Below are 8,839 nucleotides of genomic sequence, written 5' to 3'. Positions count from 1 at the left end.
TCTCAACTGACAACAGCTAAATATTACATGTAAATAAATTAAACTTGTTTGATAACATGTTTACGTGTCAACAATATGACAGTATTACATCGTGTATGTGAACAAACTACATGTAACTGTCCGTGTTTACATAATGTATGTCAGCTGACTGTTTGTTTTATGTATTAAATGTAAACTAACTGTGTTTATGTATTGGGTGTGTTTATATTTTTGATGTGTTTATATATTGGGTGTGTATGTATGACTGTTTTATTCATTAAATGTAAACTGTGTTTATATATTGGATGTGATTGTCAACAAACCAAATGTGGTGATTTAAAACTCCAAACATTGCGTGTCATCAAACTGTGTGTGTAATATTATTATATTTAAAATATGTTAAATTTGAATACAATGTATATTGTTTATATGTGTATATTAAATAATATTTACATTCTACTGTGTTTTTCCATTAAATTCCGTGATGTTTAAATGCCTCTAAATGCAACACCTATTCACTGCGTATGAATTTACATGTAATTTACATAAGTAGTTCTCAAACAGTGATTTCTATGTAATCGGTTAAAAAATGTATTTCATAAATGTTGTCAAAACACCATGTTTTATAATTATTCAACAAAACAGTTGACTTTATTGTTAAAAGCAACATTTCAATAGTTATTTTTCATGGATTATATTTTCATGCTCGTCGATCTCATCTCAACGGTCTCTGTGAAAACCAGTTTAAACCGGTATTACAAATCAGCTGTTCTTGCTGTTACTAATTTACTCCCTCCGTGGTCTTCACTTTATATCGATTTATTTCAGTAAACAATTGATTTCTTCAGTAAGGGAATGTAAATATAAGCATTAAATGATTTATTTTTGACGTCGTCGTGTCAATAACTGCCGTCAGGTGAGCAGACAAATTATCATAACGCGCTAACGCGCGTTATTCAATTTGTCTGCTCACCTGACGGCAGTTATTGACACGACGACGTCAAAAATAAATCATTCAATGCTATAATAAATGTAAATAAACTGTATCATTATAAAGTGTGGTTCATTACATCAATAACATAGGCTCTTGACATTACATACATTTTATCTCAGAGGTAGAAAGTTCTCTTAACTTTACACTGCTATATAAACGTACATCATCTCATGGTTAGGAAAACCATCTACCACTGAGAGGAAATATTTGTATTGTCCAGTGCTTAATCAGGCATCAATTAAAAAATGAAATGCTTTTGTGTTTTCATGTGTCATGTGGGTAAGAAGACAGTGAGAATAGCAGAAAAAATAAATCACTCTCAATCGCCTTCGATGGTTTTAAAATTTTCAAAATTGATCGTTATTGTCGATCAGCACTTTTCACAGAAAGAACAGCCAATTCTTCCATATATTACAGTTACCATGGTTACTATAACTACTTAGAAGTCTAAGGTCAGCCCGTGTTAGTCAGTATTTATCAAAGTTTGGATTATTTTGTGATGGATTGTAACTTAACAACAAAGATAGCACGGACTGACCTCAGACTTACAAACAGTTGTATAAGACCCATATATGGAAGAATTTCCTGTACCTTCTATTCAATGTACATGTACTAACTGAGAAAACTGGTAACTTGCAAACTTGCCTTTAATGGATAACTGAGATTTAGAGAGCAATTAAGAGAGAGAGAGATGTAAAAACATGTATAATTAATACAAGAGGCCCATGGGCCACATTGCTCACCTGAGAAAATATAGCCATCATAAAATCAGCTTTATTGAGTCATATACAAAATATTTGGACAATTTTGTAAATGAGGTCCAGTATAAAAATATCTTAAAACTCTACCCCCTTATGTGGCCCACATTGTACCCTCAAGGTTCATGATTTGAAGAAACCTGAATCTGCGAATGCTTCCACACAAGTTCCAGCTTTTCTGACCAATTGGTTTCTAAGAAGAAGAATATCAAAGACTTTTCTCTATATATTCCATTTAAAAAATTTGACCTTCTCACCCCAATGTGGTCCCACCCTACCTTCAGGTTAATGATTTGAAAAACGTGAATCAACTATATCTGAGGATGCTTCCATACAATTGCAATTAACAGATTTTCTGGCCAATTGGTTTCTGAGAATAAGGTTTTGAGAAATTTTTCTTTCTTTTCCTACGTAAAAATTCGACCCCCCAATGTGGCCCTACTCTAACCCCGGGGATCATGATTTAAACAAATTTAAATCTACTCTACCTGAGAATGCTGCCACACAAGTAAGAGCTTTTTTGGCCAAATGGTTTGAGAAGGAGAATTTCAAAGATTGTGCTCTATACAATCCAATGTTAAAATTAGACTCCCATTGTGGCCCATCTTATAACATAAGGTAATTACCCCCCGGGATCATTTTTTGAAGAAACATAAATCTTCTCTATTTGAGGATGCTTCCGCACAAGTTACACTTTTTCTGGCTGAACGGTTTTTGAGTAGACGATTTCTTATAAAAAATACCAACACATTTTTAATAATTCTTAATTATCTCCTCTTGAAAGATGACGTAACCCTTCATTTAAACAAACTTTAATCCCCTTTACCCAAGAATGCCTTGTGCTTAGTGTGGTTAAAATTGACCTAGTGGTTCTGGAGTCTAAAATATAAAAAGTATATGGACAGATCGACTGATGGACAGACAGACGTCGGACAAAAAAATGATCAGAATAGCTCACTTTAGCTTCTAGCTTAGGTGAGCCAAAAATGGTTTCTTTTGGTGATTCATATGGGCTATGAAGGTAGAAATCATTGCAGAAAAAAGAAATACATTACCCACTGGGTTATTTATGTTTTTTATCTGCAACGGTAGCTACCATCACACCCACATGTACCACCAAAGAAAGCATTTTGTTTTAAAAATAATTTCAAAATTTATAAACAAAAAGTTATGAATTTTATGAACAACTTGATAGGCTTTATAAGGATCAAATAACATTAGTTTTAAGGTACAAACCTCCCAATGAAAGTCTGTAGATTCTGAGCTAAATTGCTATGTAGGTAGTTGTTACTTTCAAGCTGTTATTGTCTGCAGGGTCTGAAAAATGCAGAAAATTATAAGTCATGGTGAAGAAACCTAATTATATATTTAGTGCAATTACTGTATTACAAGATTTTATCTTTATTAAAGTCCTAGGACAGCAACTGCAACACCAGTAATATTTGTTGATAACTTGATGATTAAATTTTTTCTATGAATAAGAATATCTAATGTTGAAAATTCAAAATATGAAAACTGCATTTCTGATTTTTTGTTCACCAGTAAAATGTATGAGTTATCTTTCTTTGAATACAGTCACTGTTGGATGAGTTATTTCCCTTTGATTAGTCTGATGATACCAAGTTGATATTCAGGCAGGATTCTAATAAAGAATCATCTTACATTCTTACATAACTATTAGTACTTAAAAATTAGTTGATTTTGTGACACTCTACCTATACCTGCATTGTTTATACGTATAAAGTGTGACCCGTTGTCATGGATCCAATGCTTGACCAGCTGACACCTGCTCAGTGATGATATCCTACTACAGAGAATCGAGTTGCTGGGAGAAAATGCCTTTCAGACCTGTGATCATATTTGGAAATAATTGGTGATAGTTGAAAATATATTAGTTTTAAAAATACACGTTATTTTTTTCTCAGTTTTAACATAATATTCTGCTAGAGTTTTTGCAAATTTTTGCAAATATCAAGAATTGAGGCACCCCCCCCCCCCAAAAAAAATAACAAAACAAAAACAAAAGACCACACAAACAGTGTCAATGATTAATATCAGAAAATTCATATTATATTAAGGAGACTGGCTCAGGTCACCAAATTAACCATAAGATTTGTCCTAAATTTTGAAATATGATACTTGGCTAAATAGATAAACTAACTTTTAGTAAAGAAAATAAATATCCATAAGATCTTTATGGTGGTTAGGAATCAACTTTCCCAAGGATCTTTATGGTGGTTTGGGACTCGATATCCACAAGATCTGCATAGTGGTTTGGGATTCCCCACAGGATCTGCATGGTGGTTAAGGATTCTCCACAGGATCTGCATGGTGGTTAGGGATTAATCTTCACAGGATCACGCAGTATATGGTTTGAGATTCCCCACAGGATCTGCAGGGTGGTTAGGGGTTCTCCACAAGATCTGCATGATGATTTGGGAATTAATCTTCACAGCAATCTTCAAGAGAATAAATGGTTCAGACCAATTGAGTGTCGCCATCTCCTACGGCAGAGGAAGGCAAATGATGATTAGTTTCAACATCAAAGGCCTGAAGGGCCATAATGGCTTACAGGTTTGGTATGTCTATATTTACATGGATCGAGTATGATTCCCTCTGTTTCTTACTGAAACTTTAGTTTATTTATAGCTCTATAGAAAATAACTAGCTACATGTAATTCATAGATCAATAGAAACTAACAGGACTGATATCAACATGCCCCATTTGTTGATTGGTCGAACCTTAGTGACCGAAACAGACAGGATTGAAATCTAGACGCCTCTTTTATCAATTGGTTGAAATCACCATTGCTTTTAGGAAAATCATAGACTGCATAAAATAATAATGATGATGTCAGACTCAAACTCCAATATGAGACAATTTTTTTCTTTGTTTTATCCAACGACAGAAGTACATTAACTGTAAATTCATTCAACTATATAGGACACAAAAACACTTAAAACCAACATGCTCTCAAATATCAGCATACCTTGTATTCCTACGCACTATGAACTTGCGCGAGAGTTGGTGCACGGTGCGACGTAACAGCGAAACAGCCAGCGCGAAATCACTGCGCGTAAAAATAATATAACCATGCAAAAGATGAAATGTACTGCATGTTATGTACTATAATTAATGAATTCTCATGAAATCTACACCAACAAGTATTATTCCATTTTATTTGTATTTCATAAATGTATATTTATTCATATTTTTCTGGGTTTTTTTCTACTTTTTTGAGAGGCTGACCTTCACAAGCTTTTATAAGAATTATAGATTCACAAGGCAGTTCTAACACCTGTTTTCTTTTTTTCCCTTTGTACAGAGATAAACTCTTTGGAGGGGGAGGGGGCAAGAAACAGGCAGAAATATGCGATTACAACAAACTTGTTTTGACACCAAATTTAATTAAAATTAATTACTGCACTATAACTTTGCAGTCAGTCTCTCTTTACATGACATGTGTACACAGTCATTTTCAGAGGCATACTATACGATTTCTCTATGTTATAGTAATGTGACATTCCGTATATGACTTGCAATCAAGCTTAACTGCATATTGTTTTCTTATTTGAGTACATTTGGTCTCAAGTTTCCAATATTTTTACGACAAATAAACAATTCAATCATAGCACAACCAAGGTAACTAATTGTGCTATTTTTAGATCTTGGAAAATCCCCAACATTCGATAATGGCGGAGGTGTCGAAGAAGGTACATTATATTAAAACAAGTAGTAATTGCCCCTCTATTTATGCATTTATAACCGATTTATAATCCCAATTTCAATATATCTCAATCATAAGTTCAGTTCTTTAACCGTTAAACACTTTCCCCCTTGCTGAGATCGATGTCGATCGAAGTTAGCGACGCTCTCTGCGGGTGCAAACGTTTTTATGAAGATAGAACGAAATAACGACAACTTTACATTTACTTATCACTGTTAGGATTTGAAATAATTGGGAAAAGATTTTTTGCTTATAATACATGTAAATATGCATAGCGGAAAGCATGGCGGCACTGTGTGATGCATTAGATATGGCCAGAAATTAGTCCTGACTTTTACCCCATTTCATTTGTAACCAGTAACAAGGCACTGTTTTCTGGTGACAAAAGTAACATATAATACAAAACTGATTATTTTCTTTCTGCTGGATGGTTTAATTTCATCCAGTAACAATGGTTACAGCTATATTCTATTGGTGACAAAAGGTAACAGAGGTGACAAGCCTTTTTCTGTTTAGCAGGGGGTCTTATTTTATGTGGTTACAATGGTTACAGCTATATTCTATTGGTGACAAGAGGTAACAGAGGTGAATAGCCTTTTTCTGTTTTGCAGGGGGTCTTATTTTATTTGGTTACAATGGTTACAATGGTTACAGCTATATTCTATTGGTGACAAGAGGTAACAGAGGTGACAAGCCTTTTTCTGTTTAGCAGGGGGTCTTATTTTATTTGGTTACAATGGTAACAGCTATATTCTCTTTGTGACATGGGGTGACAGTGGTGTCAGTCATTTTTATGATTTACAAGGTGTCTTTTTTAAATTGGTTACATTGGTTACAATGGTTACCTAACCCTAACCCTACCCTAAACTAACCCTAATCCTATAACCCTAATCCTAAACTAACCCTAACCCCTAACCCTAAACTAACCCTAATCCTAACCCTAACCCAAACCTAACTCTGTTTTGTAACCAATGTTACCAGTAACCACTGTAACATGTCACAAGTACATCAAAGTTTGAAAATCATTCATAATCAAACATTGTTACCGATGTAACCAATGTTACTGGTTACAAATAGAAAGGGGTAAAAGTCAGGACTAATTTCTGGCCATATATGACCTGGAGAGCATTGAAAAAATCCTTACCCTCCAACGGTACACAGAAAACCCTGTATGACAGTTATTTTTCCCAGTACTGTATTCGTAAACTATACCTCAACGATTCCACAGACCCATTCAAGCGGTTTTTTTTAGAAATTATTACAAAAGTCTACAACCCTGAATCCATCAAATCCGACTTCATTACCATCACCCCCGCTATTACCACGAAAGAACCAACCAAAAAACCCCGAGTGGCACTTGTAGACCTCCCTCAAAATCCGAACAACAGTCTTGACGACTTTCAAATCTAAGGTAAGATTTTATTCCATTCATATCGTTGTATTTTGTGTCAACTAGAATCTCGGAAGTTTTCTGATCGAGAGCTCAAAATGGCCGCCGTAAATAGATGCATAGCAACGACCTAAATCTTACGTCATAGTGCAATATGCGCGCGGATCTTGATTTCTGGGGACCGGTAAAGTAAAGTCTAACCATTTTTGGTACTGAGAACCGTCAGGATGGTGTTTGATTTAAGATAGAGCAATATACCAAAAATCAATAGATCAGATCAGATTTTGTAATTTAGATATGATTAGAATAATTATCATTAATAATTTAAAGCGCTACAGGTTGATGTGCATCTTTTTTGTAAGCCCCCGCATGGAACGCCAAATTAACATATATTCAAATATTTGTACCTATCTTCAAATAATTGTACCTATCTTTAATTCAATTGTACCTATCTTCAATTCAATTGTACCTATCTTCAATTCAATTGTACCTATCTTCAAATTGAATTAGAGATAGGTACAATTCAATTATACCTATCTCTAATTCATTTGAAGATAGGCACAATTCAATTACAATTCATAGGTACAAATGCAATGAATTGAAGATAGGTACAATTGAATTAAAGATAGGTAAAATTGAATTGAACCTATCTTCAATTACTAAAATATTGGCAATAATGAATACTCCCTGTATAGTACGTCATTTCCGTTACGTCACAAATATGATTTTGTCAACTTTTCGAAAGATTGAGCCGATAAACAAACAAAAACTCACAATAATTGTTACCGCTTTAATAAATAGAGTGATTATCAACTGAATTATACATTCTTTGATAAAATTATGGAAAAAAATAAAGCCAATTTTTTTTATTTAGGTATATAACGTTAGTCACCCTAACTACGTCACTACCCTAACTCCGTCACTTTTGGGGTATTCGGGTATACATGTTTTTGGCTTACTTATTGATATACATGTATAATATTTTAATTAGTAAATGATGCCTTTTGCAAATATATTGCACACATACACACACACTCGTTTCCCTCCATGTTGAAATGTCTTCAAGGGAGCGTTCATTATTTTCAACAATACACAAAACGAATTGAACCTAGGTATAATTGAATTGTACCTATCTTCAAATCCTTTGTAGTATGGAACGCCAAATTAACATATATTCAAATATTTGTACCTATCTTCAAATAATTGAACCTATCTTCAATTCAATTGTACCTATCTTCAATTCAATTGTACCTATCTTCAATTCAATTGTACCTATCTTCAAATTGAATTAGAGATAGGTACAATTCAATTATACCTATCTTTAATTCATTTGAAGATAGGTAAAATTGATTTGAAGATAGGTACAAATGCAATGAATTGAAGATAGGTACAATTGAATTAAAGATAGGTACAATTGAATTAAAGATAGGTACAATTGAATTGAACCTATCTTCAATTACTAAAATATTGGCAATAATGAATACTCCCTGTATTATAATAGTACTGCATCAGATGAAGGCGCATCCATTTTGAATATTGTTGCTGTTGTTGTTTTGTATTCATACGCGACGCTTCATTTACATTATTTACATTTTTGATCAATGACACTTCAAAGTTTTTGATTTGAAAATGTTTTATTAAATGATAAGAAATGAAGATAATAATTTTTCTGTTGATCGGCGTATCAAAGAAAAAATTGACCGGAAAACTTTTTCATCAATGCGATACGTCGATCAATAGAAAAATTATTATCTTCATTTCTTTAAATTAATTGTTTTATGTAGAACGTTTAGACCAAAATACAGTCAGTGCATGATTTTAATATTTTTTATCTTTATTTTCAAAAATTTCTATAGGCACTTGATACCCCATCAAATAGAGGGGTTGTTGGTGCTTCCCTCGTTTCCCTCCATGTTGAAATATCTTCAAGGGAGCGTTCATTATTTTCAACAATACACAAAACGAATTGAACCTAGGTATAATTGAATTG

The 8,839-nt window shown here is 33.5% G+C and overlaps 1 long non-coding RNA gene across 1 annotated transcript; it reads right to left on the bottom strand.

Moving 5' to 3' along the window:
- Nucleotides 1-2,866: 2,866 nt before the first annotated feature.
- Nucleotides 2,867-5,730, bottom strand: LOC117684892 (uncharacterized). Its single transcript, XR_010713363.1, has 3 exons — nucleotides 3,893-5,730; nucleotides 3,453-3,579; nucleotides 2,867-3,048 (listed from the first exon to the last, which is right to left on the bottom strand). It is a non-coding gene; the product is annotated as an uncharacterized lncRNA (long non-coding RNA).
- Between the last annotated feature and the right edge of the window lie 3,109 nt (nucleotides 5,731-8,839).

The sequence above is a fragment of the Magallana gigas genome, chromosome 4, assembly GCF_963853765.1.
Source record: "Magallana gigas chromosome 4, xbMagGiga1.1, whole genome shotgun sequence".
NCBI classification, from domain to species: domain Eukaryota; kingdom Metazoa; phylum Mollusca; class Bivalvia; order Ostreida; family Ostreidae; genus Magallana; species Magallana gigas.
The sequence above is the reverse complement of the archived record's forward strand: the minus strand, read 5'-3'. Positions and strand labels throughout refer to the sequence as shown.